The 23,912-nt window shown below is 45.7% G+C and overlaps 1 protein-coding gene across 1 annotated transcript in view; it reads right to left on the minus strand.

The window, feature by feature from the left end:
* The window catches only part of LOC119167161 (beta-1,4-glucuronyltransferase 1), a 444,090-nt gene that overhangs the window by 321,780 nt on the left and 98,398 nt on the right, over positions 1-23,912 (minus strand). The gene's annotated exons all lie outside the window — the stretch shown is intronic.

Here is a 23,912-nt window from a genome sequence, read left to right on the forward strand (position 1 = left end):
ACAAGGGAGCGGGTGGGGTGCTTTAGTATGCCGACTGAGAAGATGAAAATGACTTTCTCGCCTCTCGGTCACCTAAGCTTAATGCATGAAACTCCCTTTGAGCTTTTTTTTATCTAATTTTGAGGCGAAAGTCCTTCTAGGGGTACTTCAACAGATAAATTTGTGTTTAGAAAAAGCGTTAAACGAGTTGTGAGTGCTTGCTACTCTACTATAGAAGAGCAGAGGGCTGTCCCAGTTTATTGCGTTAAACGAGTTGTGAGTACTTGCTACTCTACTATAGAAGAGCAGAGGGCTGTCCCAGTTTATTGTGTTAATGATCACCAGGTTTATTTTTCTCTTCGTCTGTGTGTCAACCAAAACGATTCAGCTGCCAGGCCAAAGTTAAGCCACTTCCTGAACGCCCACCTTTTTGGTGTCTCCATTCATACTTTTGCACATTGTCGATCAAGCAAAGCAAATATTACACATATATAATGCGCAGTATCAACGCTTCGATATTCGGTGGTGTGTTTCTTTATACCATAAAACACATATAAACGTCATTATAAAGACCATAGCGTTTATTACACAGCACTGACGATGCGACGCAATGCACGAAAAAGGCGAGTGTTTGCTACACTTTGCTTAAGACGATACGGCGCTGCCACCTACCCGCCGCTCTGCGTACCATACATGCTTTCATTTTTAAAGATTACTGCCAGATGGCATTCTTGTCTCCCGCAGCATCTCCAGGATCCCATTCACCGATCTTATCGCGCAGAACATCTAATGAACGTCTTATTCTCTCTGTCCAGACACAACACTATATCGTCTTTCGACAACATTTGCAGTTAAGCACGCAGATATGGGGCCAATTTTTTTCTCTCTCGTTCTCAAATTGCTTCTAATTAATGCAAAATATCCTTTTCAATTAGAGGCATTTTTTTCTTCCCCCCGTTCCAGCTTTTATATGTTGGATAACTATTGCAAGCGTTGTTTTGCATGTTTATGTGAAACCTTCAGCTAATCAGAGAGAGTGTATTTTTCGATTACGAGTTTTGCAATGAGCATAAGGTCTTTCCTTCCACACAATAATAAATTCGTTTCTTTTTCAATTTTAAACTGTATTTTAACTCGTTCCCACTCCTGTGTGGGCCCGACGAAGTCCAGCTGTAGCGTGAAACAAAGTAAAAAAAACTGCGGTCCAATTGGCGGCTTGTCATCACTGGTTTCGACTGAAAGATCCGTACAAAACAAAGCCGAACCAAAGGTAGCAAAAATAAAGGTCCCCTGTCAAATGAAGCGACTGCACGAATGCTCCGGACGAACACAAAAGGGGCGCCACCGAGAATTACTGATAAAAGAACCAAAAGAACAAAAAAAAAACAAAACGCGAAGAGTTCTCGCGGTACGGATAACACAACTCGCTGTTTTCAGCGAACGGACAGGTTAACAAAGCACAGCGGTGGCGCTATAAAACAAACATACAACGCACAGTCACACTGCTCCAACAAAGCTGAAAGCAGCAACAGTCTGAAACAGAAGAGGCCAGGAAACCTGGGTTTTCATTAGAATGCCAGCTAGCTAGAAAGTCAACGGAAAGGCCAGTTCATTACCGCAACGGCTCCTTTGTATTTGTGTTACAATCTCCATGGCACATAGCTTCTTTTTTTTTCCTTTTTCTGAGTCCCAGCGAACCACTACAAAACTGAAGTTGCAAATCCACCACACACTCCAACGTGGAATGAAGAAAACACCCCCAGCTCATTCGAAGCGAGCTAGCATCCACGAACAGCGCAGTTAATTTTGCGTAAAACGCTTGGGAATCAAAAGATGCTCCTTTCAAAGGAGGATGGCGAGCTCATAATAACATTAATTATACTTCACATAAAGTTTATCTGCCCGCACAGTAAAGGCAAGTAACCTTCACTGCAAATGAATATACGACAACAGAGAAAGCATTACGAACCTAACGAAGGCTCCGTTTTCATTACAGTGTGCTTACAAAATTTCTGCTTGCTTAGCACAGGCTGCTCATGTCATTGCATATTCGTCGAGAATCCCCTGCTAGCCGATGACTGCAGATCTAACCACTGTTGACCACATTCATGTACCAAGAGGACCCAAAATAAAGAAGGAGCGAACCAATAGAAAAAAAACTGTTTTTTCTTCGACTCCTACCACGCGCGAATAAAAATACTGCCGGAGAAAAAGTTGATAGCGTAACGCGGCAGCCACAACTGAAAGGCGTAAACAAGCCAGATTACAATTATCTATACCAGAATTAAAATTTCGGGGTTTGCGATTACAAGTAACGGCAAAAGCGCATTTCAGGTAAATGGCTTTCCGTTGATGCTTTTTTTAAAGTGCTCTTCATTCGTCATCGTCGTCATCATCATCAGCTTGACCACGCCTACTGCAGGGAAAAGACCTCTGTAATGATTCGCTAATCAACCCGGTCTTGTGCTTTCCGTTGCCACCTAATACCTGCAAACTTTTTTTATTGTCATCAGCCGACCTAAATTTTTCTCCCCTTTGCGCGTTCGCCTTTTCTGGGAATCCATTCAGGTATCCTTAATGACCAGCGGTTATCCTTCCTACGTGCTACATGCCCGGCCCATGTCTATTTGTTCTTCTTGATTTCACCTACGATACATTTAACCCCGGTTTGTTCCCTGACCTACTCTGCTCTCTTCTTGTCTCTTATGGTTACACCTACCTATCGCTTTCCTTTCCATCGCTCTTCATGAAACACGCGCATTTCGCGACTGGTTTGGTTTATCTTCGTTTGCATAAGCCTTTTTTTTTTTTGCGCACGAAAAATCAGTGAGCACAGTGGGTTTGTTTCAAAGCAGCTATAGGTCAAACTGAACGTCCGCGAGTGTTCTCACGTCTACGGAAGTGACCAAGAATCAATCCATCCTGACCGCTATGAGACACAAACAAATGCTAAAACCTGACCCATTTCACCGGGACTGAGTGAAGTCATCGCTGTGGTTGTACGAGCGGATGTGTTGAACGAAAGCCGGTGGCGGCTGATAAATGGCCCTCGTTACTCCAGCGCCTGCCCTCGTAGCACGCGGCAACATTAGTTGACATTTCCCTGCAGTATGCCAACGCCAGCGTTATCTTAAAGGGCCAGTAAATAACCCTGAGCCCGAAAAAATGGTTATTAAGAGGAATATGTGCACTTTTGCCTTGTGAACGTGCTGTCGCTAAAATTTCTCGACTACGCGCTATATTAAGAAACCCACGGTGGTTACAGCATTGGTATGAATCGGTTTCAAACTTTCGCGCGGCCTCGCCATCCTTCTCTCTCACAGGGAACGGGAAGCATAGCCCAACATCGTGACTGGTTCAGACCATAGTGTAAGAATAATCAGATGTTGACACTGAGCGCGCCCGAGCATCCATATAAGTCGGTCTCGCGGGCACGCTGCGCTGCGAGCCGTCAGATGGCGCCGCGGCCAACGTACCCAGACACTGCCGAACACTTGATAATGTTCTGTAAAGGGCTTCACCCTATAGTTCAGGATGATGGCGCAGAGTTTTTCAAAGCACTGGGGTTTAGGGACCGGGAGGGCAAAATAGACTTTAAGCGGGTAGACTTAACTAGAAGGAGGTTATCTGATTGGTGGCTAAAGTCAAGGCGCGAGTGAAAATTAAACTCTTCACTGCAAAGTACGAATCCTAAAACTCTTTTTTAAGGAAAAAAATAAATATAGTTTTAGATTCATTAGATATTACGGCTTGGTGGCGCTAGCCACCGCCCGATCTAAAGGGTACAGCCATATCCATCCATCCATCCATCCATCCAGAGAGCGGTGCTGGCGCATTCAAATTCCTCTGCCTCCCCTCCAACGTTTTCGTTCCAAGCGGTGTGAGTAACCCTTAAAGCGCGAAGAATTTTTTTTTATTTCAGATAAAAAAGGTAGAATTTTACCAGTTACCAGGTTTAAGCATTCATTAACGCGGAAATGCCTTGTACAGGGTGTGAACGTCGTCAACACAGGTAGTTCCGCTCACGCGCACAAGTATTTTCGTCTGTTCACAGCATTGCTCGAGGCAAAGAACAATAAATTTTAAAAAGATGGTAGCCAGCGTGCTATTCCTTCATCCAAACTTCCCCGTGGGGATGAAATACAAGAAACTTCCGCGCGCTTAGATGTTGGTGCATGTTAAACAGCCCGGATGGTCAAAATCAGACAGGAGCCCTCCACAGTGGCGTCCCTCGTAATCAAATCATAATTTCGACGCGTAAACCCCCATTATTAATTATTACCATCTATTAACAGAGAATCGTTACTGCACCAGAAACGTATTTCATGCGTACCACTGCTTTCATTTACGCAGGAGATCGTTGAAGCATTTGCGCGTGTTCAATGTGAACGCGATAAGAATATACATTTGAAACGCACAAGTATTCTGAAACAATCACACAAGAGAAATGCAGTTGTTGCAGGAAATATAGAAATATTTGAACCACGCAAGTATTTCATATACAGCACAGTAAAGCAACGCGGTTGTTCACGGCTAGATGTAGCGATGTGAATTCGCATATATATTTATGTCAACGATCCCCGTCAGACGATCTCTATCAGACGGTACTTTGAAGAGAGGGACACGCTCCGCACAAGCCCGAAGCCAGAACGGCAATTCGGCACGAAACACATTCTAGCCATTTCGAGAACTTTTAAGCAATTTGGTGTTACCTTTGTCGACAGAATAGCATTAAACATACGCGAACCAAAAAAAAAGAAAAACTGGCTTCAAGACAACGCAGTCACACATGCCAACAAAAAAAAAAATGACAGCATATCCACGGAGTGAATGATGGAAACTCCTGGGCGATTTTCCAATGATTTTCGTTAGTTGTAGCGGGATAGCGTTAATCAGGTCGTTCCGCTGAAATTTCGGTGTCGGCGTCGGTGTAGGCATCGTTGGCTGTGAGCGGAAACTCATCTTGTGCATGGCCGAAAAATCAAAAAAGATTCAAATATAATAAAGAACAAAAAAAATTGCGGCTCTGAGTGAGGTTCCAACCGGGGTCGTTTGGGTGGCAAGCAAGTGTTTTACAGCAAAGCCGCGCGTATTTTTTTTTGTGTTAGACATTTAGTGTTTATGAGTAACGCTTGAGCGCTTACTTTCGCGATTGGATTGTACTTTTGTTCGCTTGGTTTTTTTCTTTATTGCGCAAATACTTTATTAAATACCATTCAAAAAAAGCCACGCGTATTTTGTTTTTTTGAAAATAAAGTGAAAATAACTTCATCTGCTTGGAAATTAGGGAAAGTACCTAGCATTGTTTACCCCAAACACACGCGTCCAGTATATATATATATATATATATATATATATATATATATATATATATATATATATATATATATATATATATATATATATATATATATATATATATATATATATACTTCACATGTTTCACATGTAATATCACAGTAATCATGCGTGGTACAAACGTACGTTGCAATCTGGCGTCAGAACATGCGATTATCATGAACTCCGTGGTTTAAAGCGGGCCACCCCCTAAAAAAATGGCAGCATATCCGTGGGGTGAATGGTGGAGAGTGGGGCGAAGCATCCGTCTGTCCATTCGTTCTCGCTTCCGTCCGTCCATGCGTCCGTCTGCGTGACCGTCCGTGCGTGCGTCAGTTCGTGTGTCCACACGTTCATCCGCGCGTCCGTCCCTGCGTTCGTCCATGCATCCACCCCGGCGTCCGTCCATGCGTCCATCCGTCCGTGCAGCCATCCGCGCGTCCGTCCATGCATCTGTCTGTGTGTCCGTTCGTCCATCTAGTCAACACTCAAAGTACCACCATCTCGCATCTTTTCATCATACATGCGTCCGTCTGTGTGACCGTCCGTGCGTCCGTCCGAATGCGACACGAGTAGTACTTAAAGGCTTTTCTCACAGCGTATCATTGAGACATGCGCGTGACAAATCCCGCGCAGCGAGATAATAATCCGTCGTTGAGAGAAGCGACGCGCGCTACCGCCACAGAAACGCCCGTGGCAACAATGCTCGCGAAATTGTTGCGTCGGGCCCATAGACCCACGCTACTGCCGCAACGAGGAAAAAAAACTGTAATATCGGGAGGCCGACCACGCGCTTACGAGGACTGCCTCGCGTAGGACGCGCCACGCGTCCTACGCGAGGCGAGCTAGCGAGCGGTGCGAGAAACGCCGCTCCAACGTGCGACTAATTCGCGGCATACCACTGCCCCACGCGACACGCGAGCCGTGCGGAAAAGGCAAACGCACTCGGAGAGGAGCGAACGTGTCAAACTCGGCGGGCCCCGCCGGAGCAAAAGCGTGCAACGTGGTCGAATGCGAGCACTCCCGTGAAAAAAGGCGAGATTGCTTGCGTTGGTGCCACTTTGGACACTATTGCGATTATAGATTTTAGTGTCGTTTGGCACGAAGATCGCATGCTAAAAAAATGCTTGTAGTTGTACTGTAGAACACCCTGTGTTTCTGAGTGTTAGTTTCTTCTTTATGTAACAGTAAGCCTGCATCACTGTATACATTTTCTTATTGGACCCAGGACTAGCCATTGGCTACGGGTCCAAGCAGTCGGATGATCTTGTATTGTATGAATAAACAAATAAAAAAACAGTATCGGGTGAGGTGTGGGCTTGCTGATTAAAGTGATGCAGGGAGGAGCCGAGTAAGAAAGTCATCAGCACAGACAAAAAAAAACGCAGTGATTGATTAATTCAATGTGCATCATTCATGCACAGACTCAGTCGTTTGTTTGTTAATTCATTCATTTGTAGCGAATGTTTATTACGGCTCTCAAGGCCACCACTGCAAACGCGTCAGCCCATTGACTGATAATCTTTTATTTTTTTCTCTTTCTCTTCCCTTTCCTCTCTCTCATTTTTATACTCCCCCTTCTCATTCCCCAAGCGTAGGGTAGCGAACCGGGCATGTGCCTGGGTAACCTCCATGCCTTCTCTCTTGTCGTTCTTGTCCTCCTCAAGGCGAAGTAACGATACCGTATTGAAATGTAACATTACGTTTCTGATTTACGAAATGTTGCCGGCTTTTCCTGCAATCTCACATAACACTTTTCCGCACAACGCGACAGCTGCGAGGGAAATTCTTTAATCTCTCACGCACTTATTCATAAAGTGAACCAGTCAATCAAACAATGAATCAATCATTCACTCAATCAGTGAACGGTTTATCTGGCCGTTCAGTGCCTCATACCGATGTATTATAACCATTGAGATTACGTTCCAAGGTTATAAAGCGGACCGAGAAATTCCGACAGAATCTGCATCACTGATCACGGCGCCTGTTAATGTTATTCATTCGTTCATTCATTCCCTCAAAGCCAAAGTTTGTGGATACCTTGGCGTGCTGGTTGGCATTGAACTTTAAGAATATTATTGCGCACACTGACCAGGCGAAGAAATATTAATAATAATCAGCGCTGTCTTGTTTCTTTTTTGCATTTTGACACAGTCTGTGAGCTCTGTAACGTTTCCAAGGTCCGTCACCTAATACGTCCCCTCATGCATCACTTTCATTCGACATTACGTAACGCAGCGAAACGTGTTCATAACAGCTATCGGAGCTGGAAGCAAACGCTTCAACGTGCGCCCTTTTGACGTGCTGCACCGCATTGCACGTTGGCAGAGTTATAACTGCTCTGCAAGAGAATTGCACGACGGCGCCAGGGACGCGGCGTGACGCTGTGGTCGACCGTGAGGGGGCGTTGAGCGCGCGGTGGCCCTAATTGCATTCCAACATCGGTGTGCGATCAGCGGAGGCATGCCAGACCACGCGGCGTGTACTACGTGTATAATCAAACTCCGGAGTGTCGCGCCGGATGATAAAGGCATCGCGGGGCAAAGCCACCTTTCTGGCAGCAAAAAAATTAATGGTTCAAGAGGGAGGAGGCGCTTTTGGGAACGACACAGGCGCTTAGGAGAGAGAATATACGCGACGCGGTGACGCGCGTTAGCGTTAAAGCCAGACACGAAGTGGGCGAAAATGGCTGGCTCGATTGGTTCAACGCGTCTTCGAAGCAGCGAGAGGTCGATAATTGTGGCGTTGCAGTTGCGCACTAGTCTGCAACGTTTCCTCGGGAATTTTTCGAAACGATGCCGTAATAGCGGAGTTACGCGCGTTTGATGATCCAAAAAAAAAAAGAGGACCTCGCTTGTTTCTATCCTTCTTTCGTTTACCGGCTCGACCCTGTTCTTGGCCGAGTGCTCCTCCTCACCGTGCAAGGACAAAGAGCGGCCAGCACGTGTACCTACAAGCGGAAAAACGGACCCTCTTCGTGGATTTCATGACCGGACGCGAATGCTGACGTCACGGTCAACGCTGAGGACAAAGAAAGGCCAGGAGAGAAGAAGGAGTGGTCTCTTCGAATTGGTGGTGCACCCGCAGCTCATCGCTCTGCCACGTTTCGCATAGTTCATTGCAAGGCTGTTTATCACGACTTGAAGCACACATTTGCTTGAAATGTTGAAAAATTAACGAATGTGATTCAGAGGCCCTTTGACACTGTCAGTGAGGTGATGTACTAAGCAAGTGTGAACGCGTAGAGAAGAAAGATGCAAAAACTCAACTTCGTTATATGTCCATACAAAACAGCAGACTCCAACCGACTGTTTTTAATGAAGAAGCTGGAAATACAAGGAATCCGCCATTTCGAACGACCAAGTCCTACAATACTTAGCGCAAAAACGTTAGAACATGAGACGGCAACAAACACAACGAGCATTAACTTTAGAATGTTTCTTATATCAAACGAATACCCCACTTACAACCAGCGCATATGACAAACTTCAAGAAAGAATATGCACAGTACGACCACGCGCATCTGAATCAACGCCATCGCCATCATTCCGCCGTTTGACTGCGGCACACCGAGAACTTGTACTAAACAGACCGTCTGCCTGTCACTCTCATCATTGACGTACCAAAGTTCGAATAATGTATGCCAAAACCATTATAACTAAATTTTCTCTGCAGTTTTTTTAAGCCTTATGATTATGTATGTATGTATGTATGTATGTATGTATGTATGTATGTATGTATGTATGTATGTATGTATGTATGTATGTATGTATGTATGTATGTATGTATGTATGTATGTATGTATGTATGTATGTATGCATGTATGTATGTATGTATGTATGTATGTATGTATGTATGTATGTATTGTTAAGGTCGAAGGAGGAAGTTGATGATGGCATCTCACCGCTGCCACAAGTTGTTGGGGAAGGAGGAAGGTCGATGATGATGGCATCCCACCGCTGCCACCAGTTGTTGCGAACGGGGGTCTACCCGGTCTCTTGTGGTAGCGTGGTGTAACCAGGTGGAGGAAACGAACGCTGACAAGAAGAGGATACAAAAACAAACAGATTTATGGCATTATTTACACGTATTTACAGCAAACAAGGGTTGGTGGTTTAAAAAACCGCGAGCAGTGGTTGAACCGTTACATAGTTCAGAGCGACGTCCAGCACTCTGCGACGTCGTTTTAAGCCCTGTCGGGCTCCTCCTCTCCGAGTGGAACACCAATCACACACACACACACAACAGGTGAGGGGGACGAGCATGCACGGCCCAGGTGCACGTTCAATATTGAGTCGTGATCATTGCACTGCAAAGTGGCGCCAGCAGGGCTCTTCCTCGTCGTGTCTGTGCCGCTAGTTGAGAGGTCCCAAGCTCCTGACAGCATACATCAAAGAGTCCGCCGATCTGTTCGCTCAATTAGCGGGCCGATTTGCGGCGGCCGCCGCGGTCTCTTCCAAGGAAGATGTCGTCTTTGTTGTCCTCTCTTGAACGGCTTACGGCGTCGTGGCGACACAACGTCTCATCCTCCAGCTAGCAGGGACAATGCCTGACGGGCATAGGCAGCCGGCCGGTCGGCTACTTGATTGAGGATTAAAAGGAGCGCCGCTACCCCTTCCGCTCTGGCGCCGGTCACAACAGCTTCCCCCTCGCCAGATGAGTCGCCGAGGTCATCAGACACCGCTGCTGCTCGAAGGGACGACGAAAGGGTCCACATTTGAATGTCAGGAACTCGCCGTTGCTTGCCGCATAATCTGAATGATTGCCGAAATCTTCGACAGCGTCTGGCAGACTGGGCGCCGAAGGGGCTGAGAGCCTCCTCAATAGACCGGCTTATGCACAATGGCGTCTGCCCAGACGAATCGCCGGGCCAAACGTAACAGTATGTATGTATGTATGTATGTATGTATGTATGTATGTATGTATGTATGTATGTATGTATGTATGTATGTATGTATGTATGTTCGCCCGGCCGCACGAACGCGTAAGACAGACAGACAGACAGGTAGGTAGGTAGGTAGGTAGGTAGGTAGGTAGGTAGGTAGGTAGGTAGGTAGGTAGGTAGGTAGGTAGGTAGGTAGGTAGGTAGGTAGGTAGGTAGGTAGGTAGGTAGGTAGGTAGGTAGGTAGGTAGGTAGGTAGGTAGGTAGGATAGTTGGGTGGGTGAGAATAGACAGACAGACAGACAGACAGACAGACAGACAGATAGATAGATAGATAGATAGATAGATAGATAGATAGATAGATAGATAGATAGATAGATAGATAGATAGATAGATAGATAGATAGATAGATAGATAGATAGATAGATAGACAGACAGACAGACAGACAGACAGACAGACAGACAGACAGACAGACAGATAGATAGATAGATAGATAGATAGATAGATAGATAGATAGATAGATAGATAGATAGATAGATAGATAGATAGATAGGGAGATAGATAGATATAGATAGATAGATAGATAGATAGATAGATAGATAGATAGATAGATAGATAGATAGATAGATAGATAGATAGATAGATAGATAGATAGATAGATAGATAGATAGATAGATAGATAGATAGATAGATAGATAGATAGATAGATAGATAGATAGATAGATAGATAGATAGATAGATAGATAGATAGATAGATAGATAGATAGATAGATAGATAGATAGATAGATAGATAGATAGATAGATAGATAGATAGATAGATAGATAGATAGATAGATAGATAGATAGATAGATAGATAGATAGATAGATAGATAGATAGATAAAAAATTATTGAGCCGGACCCACGAGGACGCATTCGACGTTTACGTCAGCAGCGTATCAAATATACGATGGGCTTTCTTTGGAAAGGCCGCAATTTCGCGGACAATGGCGCGCAACTCGATGGACGCCGTCCAGTGTACAGAGCTGCAGACTCCTAAGCGCGCCGAGTATCCGATTTCTAGCGCGGAGAATTTCGAATCGCTTCATCGGCCTCTGCGTAGCGGCCGGAAAAAGGACGGAGAGAGAGAGATAGAGTCATCTCGAAATGACGTCGCAGACGAAACTTAAGATTCGAAAAAAAAGCACTCGCCGAATGAGGACATAATAGAAGCGCCTGCAACAGTCGTAATACGACGCTACCGACGACAGGCGACGAGGAAAATGAAAGTGATTTGGAACTCGCGCGGCAGGCTTCGCGAAATGGAGGCGTACTTACGCTTTGTGCGCTGTGGAGAAGGGCCTTCAATATGAGCTACGAGTGCGGGCCCGTCATCAGTTTGAGTACGTTTAGAAGTAGTGAAACTCGGGCGGTGTGGCACTCGTTCATTCTTTCGGACAGCACGAAACCAGGCGTGGCGAAGAACGACAAGCGTAATGTTTTCCTAGACATTCTTCGTTATTAGATTGAGATGAGCTGAATTTGAATGATGACCTCGTTGATGGTGTCATCGTAATGATAGACAGTTACGGACGGTACTTTTCTCTTCCATTCATTTAGATAACCACATAGTAGTAGTAGTTGATGTAACAACTAAGATCTTCGTGTATAAATAGTAGTTTTAAATGGCTTCCGAAAGTTGCGTAAGCAGTCATTTGAACTGTTTTTTACTGCAACAGCAATTATATCGATAGTCTCGGGGAGTTTTCGCAGTCACCGTCGTGTTCTGTATGAAGTGCAAATCGATAACATATCCTCGCACATCGTATGTTTTATGTGGCACGCGAGAACGCTGGGGATGAACGCAGCTGAATCAGGTTGGAACAAGCCGGCCATCTCCGTTACGTGATGGGTGCGTGCTTATGCAGCCCATGTGTGAGGGCTGCTGTCGCTTGCTCTTCAATCCGGTAGGAAGCAATCCGCCTGTATTTCTTCGGACGAAGGAGCTTAACGGAGCTGCAGCGAGGAGGGGGGTGAGTAATTGCGTTGCTTGAGTAGCAACAGCGAACTGGGACCACAACGACGCGCGGTCACGACGCGCGCGCCATTTCGAATAGAGTGCATCAATGCTCGCTTCTCCGCTCAGAGTGAAGACATCTGCGTCGTCTGCTACGGCAGCCGCCATTATCGCTCCCGCTGCACACCGGTTTCGCTGAGGCGAGGAGTGGCTTACTAGCTTAGCGCGAATGGTTGTTGCACTGAGGAACGCGACATCCAGGCATACCTGGCCGAAGGAAATGGCACGTGAGCCTTACAGCTGGGCGAAGACGCTGCAGGCACTACAAAGGTAGAAGCACCCTGAACAGGGGCGCGCGCATCGAGACACCCTAATCTCGACGAACATAAATGGGCGGTTCGTATACCCCACTCACTGCTCACTTCGCTTTGAGACTATGCCTAATAGGAAAATTTATGCCTGGAACGTGAGCCACGAACGTGCAGCCCTACCCTGGGATTGTACCCTTTCCCTCTGGTACGGAGGCGAATGCCTTTAGCGGCCACCCCTTGCGAACGCAGCAATGCTCTCACAGTTGCCTCCGAGTAGCTGTGACGTCACCTGACAGAGCGGTACTGTAATGTCACGTGACTGAGCGGTACGGAGGCGAGCGGTCTCACGAGGCGTGCGGTCGCAACACGCGGCAAGAGGCATGGCCTCTGAGATTTTGCGCTGGCAGGAAGCTCCCAATTGAAAAGAGAGCAACGCTGCAGGCATAGTTTTTCTAGGAGGCGTTGATCGAGACTATACAGACAGCACGAAAAACGCTTCGTTTCTTATAGAGCGGATGTATTCTGCTACAGGAGCGTTTTGTAGGGTCGCGCGAGATCGGATCCAATAGAGTTAGCTGCTAGCCTTAACTGAGAAGCACAGACTGCTTCCTAGGCGTTGAACTCGACAGTAACTTGAAATACCACCGACATGTTGCATACATTAGGAAAAAAATGGCGTATGCCGTTCGACTACTGATTAAATCTCGTCTTTATTTCAATACGTCGCTGCCAACCACATTAATTGGGATACTATACTGCCCTTCGTCACCTACGCCTACAACACCGCCCCTCAGAGCGCGACCGGTTTTTCACCTTTCTACTTGCTGTACGGAAGGCACCCGTCGCACACCATGGACACGATACTACCGTACATGTCAGATCCATCTGAGTGTACACCTATTTCCGAAACAGCCAGGCTTGCTGAAGAGTGTCGCGAGCTTGCCAAGACTTTTACGACGCAAGAGCAAGAGCGGCAGAAGAGTATCCGTGATGGCTCCACCACTTCTGAGCCCACGTTCCTTCCTGGTGCGCTTGTATGGCTCTCGATCCCGACCTCTGTAGCTGGCCTCTCATCCAAACTACTCCCCAAATACGAAGGCCCCTACCGTGTCATCGAGCGCACCTCACCCGTCAACTATCTGATCGAACCCGTTGAACAATCTTCGGACATGCGCCGCCGTGGGCGCGACATCGTCAACGTGGAGCGCCTGAAGGCTTATTATGACCCGCTCATTGTAACAAGCTGTTAGGTCGCCAGGCGGCTCCCTCTTCGACCCCGGGGTAATTGTAGCGAAGCATCCGAACTCGGAAATGGGTCGAGCTCTTGAGTACCTTCTTGTGGGGCTACCCAACAAGGACGCCGCTCGCGCTGAGAGCCCGTGCTTGGCTGTGACTGTCGCCATTGTATATTCTCGCTAGTTGCCGGCTAATAAACGCCTTAACAACATCAATACTTATGTCACTGTATTTTTCTTTTGTTCATTCGCACATTTCTTACTGTATTACTTCATGGGGTAACACATACACCACTCATCTTACTTCAGTTCAGACAATTCAAAACCAAGCGATAAGAATTCTCACGTCAAGCCCATATATTTTTAACGCTGAGTCACTACTTCACGAAAACAATATATTAACTGTATATGAGCTAGTTAAGTATAACCTTGGTATTTACATGTATAGAACTATAAATAACCAACTTCCACACTTTACTACCATTCTCTAAAATAACAATGTCACAAGGTTTGCCCTTAACAATAACTTTTTACTGCCAAAAGTTCGTACCAATTATGGCAAACAAACCATTCATTTTTTCGGAATTTCTTTTTGGAATAGTTTACCTTCCGACATTAAAGTATGCCGTTCCCTGAAGGTAATTAAATCGAAGTTGAAATATCATATTATGTCAACTAACTAGCCTGTTTTGCTGTTTCTTAATTGATTCCTGTTCACTGTGAGTTGCGTTCTGTAATCACTTGTCATTGAAGTTAGCACGTTATTCTTGCTTTTAAATTGTTTCTGTGAGATTACAAGGGTATATTTCTACTTTATTTGTTTCAATCGCATTTTACTGTAGCTCTGTCTCCCTGCGATGTACATCACAATCACTCTCAATTCTACATTGTACAAGAGGTCCCCTTGCAGTCTCTGACTATGGGACCTCTTTCTGTATATCATGCACATGTATTCTTCTTCATTTAGCACAATAAAACCTTCTGTTCTGTTCTGTTCTGTTCTGGGCGAGCTGGTAATTCATCTTAACTGAGTAGTGCGAAAAAATGGAGGTACAAAAGAAAGGCACCCGGACACGGCGCAACTTCGCATAACATTTATATTTGTTGCTACGGCATTTATTGCTTCACGAGATCATTCCTACAACCAATCAATACCATCGACTAGGAAGCGAAAAAAGGCACACCTCGAAATTTTCGAAGGTGTTTCAAAACATGACCTTCCTTAAAAAAAACAAGGACGAATCAAATTCTGTTAGATCAGTGAGCTTGAGGGCCAGCTTCAATCTATTTCTCATAGTAGCAATTTGCCGTACTAATTCCCGCGCAATCTAACACAATCCCTGTTCTTTCTGGCGTGCCACAAGGTACGGTACTTCGCTCACTGCTGTTTCTTATTTATATCAATGATCTGCCTTCCGACATTAGTAACAACATACGTCTCTTTGCAGATGATTGTGTGCTGTATGTGAAAATTACTTGCAACCAAGACCAACTTACGTTGCAACATGATTTAACTACTATTGAAAACTGGTGTAAAAGTTGGCAAATGTCATTAAACGTTTCCAAGTGCAAATAATGTCTTTTTGACGACGCGCGAGTCTGCTAACTTTTAATTACACTCTATCAAGGTCGTAATAATACTGATTGTTGGCCTAGTTGGTATTTACTTAATGGCATGATTTGGCCGCAAAAGAGACACACACAAGAAAAGGCCTGTGCTTGTCGTTTGAGTGTTCCTTTTCTTGTGTGTGTCTCTTTTGCGGCCAAATCATGCCATTATCAAGGTCGTCTTTACAACCCGCAAAATCTTATAAGTACTTAGGTGTTCATATCGCGAATGATCTCTCCTGGACTGTCCACATAAACAAATTAATCGCCTGCGCTACTAAATCTCTTGGGTATCTGCAGCTTACAATGAAACTTATTTCTCCTGGACCATCCACATAAACAAATAATTCGCCTGCGCTACTAAATCTCTTGGGTATCTGCAGCGCACAATGAAACTTGCTCCTCTTCACTTAAAACTACTGGCCTATAAAACCCTAATCCGCCCAAAATTAAAGTATGCAGCTGCCATAAGGGATCCGCATCAGAAGTACCTAACTGATAGCATTGAAGCAATTCAAAACCGCGCCGTTAGATTCAATTTCTCGGACTACTTATCATTTACTAGTGTCACAGACTTGAAATCACGCCTAGCACTTTCTCTCTTCAGCCACCGCCGGAAGCTTTCGAGACTGGCAATATTTCAACGGTTTTATCATTCTTCATCACTAAACACTTACATCGTGCCGGAACCGCGTGTATCGAGCCGCAGCAATAATGAACTACAAGTAACGTACCCTCACCCCCGTACTAACACATTTGCGCAGTCATTTCTTATACGCACTACAATGTAATCGAACCATCTTCCAGATCACGTGGTCGAATTAAGAAACCTTGACCAGTTCAAGTAGTCGCTTACAGCGCCCGGGATAGTGCGATATAGTGGTGCCGTTTCTTTGTTTGATGCCCTTCGCGTTTATGATTGCTATTTCCAGCTCGCGTGTCGGCTGAATTTTACATTTTTGCACAAGTTCTTGACCCAACGTTTGTGTATTTCTTTTGTAATCATGGAGCTCATGTCCCCTTTGCATGCTCGTACCAAGTGTATCTTTTGTACCCCCCCCCCCCCCCCCCATGTAATGCCTCCACTGCGGAGGCCCTTGAGGTATTAAAATAAATAAATAAATAAATATTACCGACAATGTCATCTCTATTCCTAAAACAAAACAAAAAACTTTAATCTTACTAAGCCGCTTCGCAATTGGCTTGTCAGCCGCAGAAGATAACCAGGTATATATCGAAATTCCAAAAAATATTCGCGACGTAACAATTGTGCCATCCCTGCCGATGCTCGTATATGGAGAACTTTGAAAAGCCTAGACCCCCCCCTCCCCCCACTTTTTGCGGAGGGGGGGGGGGTCTTATCCGTTCAGTATGAAAAAGTAAAGTTTTCTTTTTTCCTAGAGGACAAATAAACGCAAGAAAAGTTTCGAAATGACAAATTCTCCAGTGCAAGACTGCAAGCACACCACTATAGCGTTTTATCGCCCCTTGCAAAGCCCGTATAACAGCAAGGTTGAATGCATGTCATGCGCGAAGCCGTCACGTGATCACCATATTCCATCGCACGTCGAGATTTCCTCGCCTCCCGTCAACAACAGCGACGCGCGAATATCGAGCGACGGACGTAAACGAAAACGGGGGTCTCAAGGAGTTCACGCGGAAACACCTTAAGATTGAAGTCATAGAAACATGCACATGTGTAAAAGACGCGCTGGAGATCCCCGAGTATAATCGAATCTTTCATCACAACTAAGCGTCGCGGGCATCAACACATCTAAAATAAATGTGTGCACACAGGGTAACTATATATATATATATATATATATATATATATATATATATATATATATATATATATATATATCCACTTTTCTTTCTTCTTATTTACATTCTATTGGTTTTAATAACTTCCCCTGTACATTCCTTGGCATTACTCTCTGTTAGATCTCATTATTATTGTGTTAAAACACGGAAAAACGAGCCCTTAGGTATACACTTCTTTCCCTTATTTCATTAAAACGAGGGTCTCGTACTGGCAGACTTGGTGTCATTAAGTTGTATACGAGGGACTATTAATCAGCTGCCCGCTCATAATAAGTTCACATGCTACGTGACGCCAAACATGCGCATAAAATAGTGTTTTCACACTCGTCGCTTGGCTTATAGATGGCGCTGACTGTCACTCTTACTTCTAAATTCACATATGGTCGTCGGATCCTGCCCACGGCAAGGTATCTTTTCACCCACCCACTTTTCTTCATATTTACATTACAATTCGGCTTAATATCTTCCCCTATACTTTCCTTGGCATTATTGTCTGTTATATCTCATTATATATATATATATATATATATATATATATATATATATATATATATATATATATATATATATATATATATATATATATATATATATATATATATATATATATATATATATATATATATATATATATATATATATATATATATATATATATATATATATATATACGCTCGGTATACGATTGTGGGTGTCCGCGTTCTGTGCGCACAGATGCTTCTTAGTTTCTTATTTGCCCCATTATACATGCGTGCATCACGTGCATCGGAGTGGCAGTGCGCTCATGAGAGTGATTACTGTCACTGGGTTTTTTTTTTTTGGGGGGGGGGGGTGTTGTGCGTATAATGGGGGGGGGGGGGCGCCTGAACTGAAAGCCTGACGTAACACTATTCGCCTTCCTTTGTAGTCTTGCAAAAAAAAAAAAGACCCTTCTACGTTATTTGTTTTTCAGACGGATTTACTCGTAATTTTATTTGGGGTGAGATGTGCTGTACGAGTAACAATGATAACATAGTGCGGTTTTAAGTCCCAAAACCACGATAGGAACTTGAGAAACGCGGTAGTGGGGGGGGCGGGAATTTCTACTATTTGGTGTTGTTTAACGAGCTCAGACAACATCCACGGGCCACAGGCTTTTCGCCTCCATTGAAGCCGCTATCAGAACCGAACCAACGACCTTCGGTTCAGCAGCAGAGGAACGTTAAGCCTACACAACCGCGGCGTAGCCTCGGCTAACAGCAGCTTCGCTGTGAAACACTAGCCCTACATACGAGTAAACACTAGGGCAATAGAATGAGGGTGTGGGGAAAGATGGATTATCTGACACAAATATATAGCATAAATGAGGCAGAGGAAAAAAAACGGTTCATCGAAAACGCAGACAAATAGAGTGATAAGATAAACCATGCAGAGAGAAAGGGACATCCCTTCTCGATTCCCCAATACGCCGTCCTTGGACGGCGTACAGTTCTTAGAGGGAGGGGGTGGGGAAGAGGACGGGGAAGTAAACTTCACCTTCGGTTAGTGTATACGCTAGCTTCATTTGGGAAAGCTGCGAGTAGGTCTGGCAAGCAACAACAGCTATGCGGCGAAGCCGCGCTCCGAAGCTGCCTACACTTTTGCAGGCGACGTTCCTTGCGTCGTACAGAGCGACATGTTTGGCGTGTCGAAGACTCGTGTTTAACTTGACTGTTGATGACTAGTGGCAGTACAGTACGTTGCACCGCCGGCGTCGACGAAGAAAAAAAATAAAACGAGTCTTAGCTTCTCCGCAATGCATACTTGCAAGCCGGGTTTCAGGGGTACCTTAAAAGAGAGTAAGGGCGAGCTAGGGGTGGGTGGGGGGCCAGAAGTTTTCAGGACATGCTGTCTTAGGAATGCATGGGATGGTGGCCTGAGAACTTGTGAGCAGCACCGTACGTATCCATTGTTAAGAACGGCGAGAAATAAACACGCACAATAAATCACGCGGACTAGACGGACGGACAACTGTGACGTCTAAAGCTAGCATTTACTATGACGCTAACTTCTTCCCCAAACGCTAACTTCTTCCCCGAGGGTAGAAGTTTCTTCTCCCGTAGAGTGCACGCCTACGAGAGGAAGAAAAAAAAAGATGAGAGAGGTAAGCGTAGTGGAGGCGTAACGCGTACCGACGGCGTCGGTTTCGGCTCGGAATTTTAAAATATCGACCGGCAAGCCCCCGCGGCGCAGGCTCACACGTTCGTCGCCTTCACACGCACTCAGACGCACCGGCGCATCTCTGGAATGTCAAGTCGCAGCGTGCGCCAAGCTCCCGATCGGTCGCACGGATCGTACGTGATCGAGCACGAAAGAGCAGGTGCTGCGCGCGCCATTCCGCGATAAGCGGGGAGAGACGCGCAAGACGGAGAGGGCGAGGTGAAAGGTCAACTACTGTACCGACACGCGATGCTCTGCGCGGTATACAGCGATTTCTACTCGTTTCTCTCTCTCTCTCTCCTTCCTAATGGTCCCTCTCCGTTTTATTGTTAATCGAACGACCCCCGTCTTGATATGCGTGTTCACTATTACACTGAGAAGCTCTCGCGTGTGCTGCCGAACGTGCTGCGTTTATCTCTGTTCCCTCTCTGCTCTCTATCTTTCATCTCCCCCATCCCCTTCCCATACGCAGGGTAGCAAACCGGCTGTCTATAGGCTGGTTAACCTCCCTGCCGTTCTTTTCCTCCCCTTTTCCTTCCTTTTCCTTCTGAACGAACCAAAGCGCTACTAGCTACTGAAGAGAGCGAACGAAATGAAGATAGAAAGAGGAGGAATTCGCGAAAGGTGCAATCTTTGAACTCGTTAGTCCACGCGCTCCCGCGTTGCAAGTTTCATTGAGCGCGCCCGTACATAAATGTCATGTGTATGGGGGCTCGTTGTTTCTGAATAAAACTTGCACTTGCTAGTAGCTTCTTGTGTGTTTGCTTGACCGTACACAGGGCAAGGCGCTACTAGTAACTGAAAGTTTTATTATGAAACAAAGCCCTGTTAACCACTAGATTTATTCGTGTGAGCATGAGATGGAACAACCAACGAACGAATAGATCGTTCCCTCGATGTGAGTAGATGCACGGTTTGCATCTCTTTTGTGTGTGTGTGTGTGTGTGTGTGTGTGTGTGTGTGTGTGTGTGTGTGTGTGTGTGTGTGTGTGTGTGTGTGTGTGTGTGTGTGTGTGTGTGTGTGTGTGTGTGTGTGTGTGTGTGTGTGTGTGTGTGTGTGTGTGTGTGTGTGTGTGTGTGTGTGTGTGTGTGTGTGTGTGTGTGTGTGTGTGTGTGTGTGTGTGTGTGTGTGTGTGTGTGTGTGTGTGTGTGTGTGTGTGTGTGTGTGTGTGTGTGTGTGTGTGTGTGTGTGTGTGTGTGTGTGTGTGTGTGTGTGTGTGTGTGTGTGTGTGTGTGTGTGTGTGTGTGTGTGTGTGTGTGTGTGTGTGTGTGTGTGTGTGTGTGTGTGTGTGTGTGTGTGTGTGTGTGTGTGTGTGTGTGTGTCATGCATATGGGCGCGTTGTTTCTGAGTAAAACCTTTAGTTTCTAGTAGCTTCTTGTATCGTGTTCTTCATAAGTCTCGGTTGTATAGCGCTTTACAATCGTGAATGTATACAGCTACTTTCCCAAGGGGCAGTCATTACACCCAGACTAGGTTCAGTTTGCTATCCTACGCGTGGAAAAGGTAATAGGGGCCTGGTTAAGAGAGAGAAAACGGTCGGTACACACATTTCACAACTGATAATCAGTACACGCATTTCACGGCGCAGGGCATCGCAGGCGGTCGCTCAGTTCAGTTCCGCCGTGCAGGAATATAGCCGAGTTTTCGCATAGCTAATACGTTCTGCGATACTGTGCATGCATGAAGCGTGTTTTAAGAGCGGGGCTCCTTAAGCTCGCTGGATGTCCGTTGGGCACATTCGTTGTCGTAGCGTCCCGTGGGATCAAAGCAGGGGTGTTATGGTACATACAGCGTTCATCGCGAGGCATATAGGTTTAAAATAGACCGTAATCGTTCCGTGCATCTGTCTCTCCGTCTTTCCGTTCGTGCATCTGTACGTCCGTGCATCTGTCTGTCCGCCTGTCGTTTATACTAGTCGGTGACCTCAACGTAGAATATATGGGTCATAGTATACCTATAGCTTCGCTCCATCATCAGCATTCACTTCGTCAATTGGCTGCCGATTTTTCTTTTTTTATTTGAACAAGTGTTTTTCCAGACTGCAAACGTTTCGTGTTATATTGATAATTATTTACTTATTATACGTTGATTCCGATAGTGCCTATGTTATTATTACTGCTGTTTATGTTTACGTTTTTTGTTTTCCTACAAGTGTGAAACATCTGCGCGTGAATAATAGTAGAAAACTTTCCAGCTGATGAGGTGTGCAGTGTGCGGCGGCGAGGGAGGGGGGGGGGGCAGAAATCACATAGTTACAAAGCCGATCTACCGATGTAGTGATTAATTGATTGATACAGTATCAGATAAGCGAGTCTGCACTGTATTGCCCCGTGTTCTGAGCCAGTCGCGCGGTCTACTACCCGGAACACATAAAGACCGTCTGTTTCGCGTATCTTCTTCCCGGAAATGAGCAAACTTCTTGTGGTAAAATGGTGAAAACAGCAAATAGACCGAGTTTGTATCGCGGAAACCATCCTGGGACAAAGTCATGGGGGTGTATGTAACTTTGCGCGGGAGCGTTTTCTTTTTTATACGCGACTCTAGGCTTGAACCAATGATGTTGGGACAATGCCCGCATATCTATAGTTGTTAGTCCTGACAATCTGAAGTAGCTGACGCTGAGGTCTCGGCGCCCCAAGACTGCAATATCAACAGCATACGTTGTTTGGGGGGGGGGGGGGGGCGTTAACTTCAACGAACGTATACGGTGCGCCTTTTTCAATTATGGGCGATGTGGAGAAGGCTATCACTCCGGAGTGAAGGGGAGGGGGGGTGGGGTGTCGTGTACGAGGAACGCGCTAACGTATTCCGGTTAACGCAGGAGGAGGAAGCGATACACCGGCAGATGCTAATCTATACAAGCGGAAGTTCCGGACGCTGCTGGCGGCTTGTGTTATGAAAAATTCAGGGTGGATTTAACGGTTAATGCGATACGCGCGTTAGCGTTGCCATTTAATACCGGAAATTACCCTCATAGCCAAAACTAGCAAACTGTATACTGTTAGGAATTTGGCTCTGTCGCGATGGTAGCAGTGGCGAAGAGCGGCGGGCCGTTGAGCGGACTTCGATGAAGCCTTAGCCCGAAGGTGAAACAGGGAGGCAATCCGTTTGGAAAACAGCAACAAAAGTAGCGTTTACTGTAGCAGGTAGTCGTTTTACAGAGCCGGCCAGCACGACAACGTCGGCTGGGGCAAAACATCTCCTCTAACATGGGGACGGCTCGGCCTTAAATAGCGTCTTTGGTCCATTCTCTAAGACCAGTTCTCGGGCTCGGAGGGGGAGACGTAGCCATACCCGGAACTGCAAAGTGGTCCGGCGGAGGAAACGACGTTATCCCCGGACTGCACGGTTCTTCTGCACGGAAGGCGGCGCTGGGAGGGGGGGAGACAGTTCGTCGAAACAGGGCTCGATCCTGCGAGACGCGCTCCCGAACGAGGAACATGTCTGTGGCACAACAATACCCAAGAGCTGGCCATTAATTAGTAAATGTTTTGTGGCAGCTAACGAACAAGGACCAGCAATAATAATAATAATAATAATAATAATAATAATAATAAACCATGGTATGACTATGAGAGATGCCGTAGTGGAGAGCTCCACAAAATTAGACTACATGGTGTTCTTCAAGCAAGCAGAGAAAGTTATTTTCACTATATTCACGGCATGGCTGACTGCTTCCTTATCTCGGCCAGGTGCTTAGCCTCGCCACTTTTGTTGTGTAGCGCTTCATCATGAACTCTCCCTAGACTATAGACTTCAACCTTCTAGTTCTTTTTCTAAGCAAAGCTTGCACGTTTATTGTCGCTATAGGACTGCTGCAACGCAACACTGTGGGATATTGCGTACTGTTTTCATACGTATTCTATTAAATACAATGTTGAAAAAAAAAGGAGCAGAGGCGTGGTTGTGTGGTAGAACACATGCCTTCACCGAAAACGACCAGGGTTTGATCTCCACTCAAAGCCAGCAATTATTACTTTATTATTTTGTTTGCCTCTTTCTCAATTTTTAAGTCACGCAATGATGCTCGGTTTTTCGGTCACGCAAAGATGATTTTTTCGCACACAACCGCTGATGCGTACGCCGGAATTTCTGCCAAACGCGTGCTCTTTAAGACACTGCACCTCTACGCTATAAAAGCTGGGCTGTTATGAGACTCACCTCTGGGGTGTTTTTTTTTTTTTTTTTTTTTTGACGCGACGTACGCGTTTCACCGCGCTGCACGGAACTGCCGCGGCAGAGTGTAGGCTTTACAGCGAGAGCGACGTTTTTGTTTTACAGTTAAACGGGCACACCTAGGAGCCGGGGTGGCGATACGATCAGAACGCTTTCGGGCATCTTCCCCTCACTGGGGTCCCACGTAGTTTTCAAAGGTCCCTTACAAATCTTCCAAACTTCCCACTCCAATCCTCTTTCTTCACTGAAATCACCGCCTTTTTTTTTTCGAGTTCGGTCTTAAAGTTTCTTTTTGGACTCCTCATACCAAATTCATAGAACCGTTCTGAACGTCTTGCAGAGGCCACTTTTGGTCACTTGGTTGCCTTCGTGGTTCGGTTGTTTT

This window comes from Rhipicephalus microplus, chromosome 6, assembly GCF_043290135.1.
Source record: "Rhipicephalus microplus isolate Deutch F79 chromosome 6, USDA_Rmic, whole genome shotgun sequence".
NCBI classification, from domain to species: Eukaryota; Metazoa; Arthropoda; class Arachnida; order Ixodida; family Ixodidae; genus Rhipicephalus; species Rhipicephalus microplus.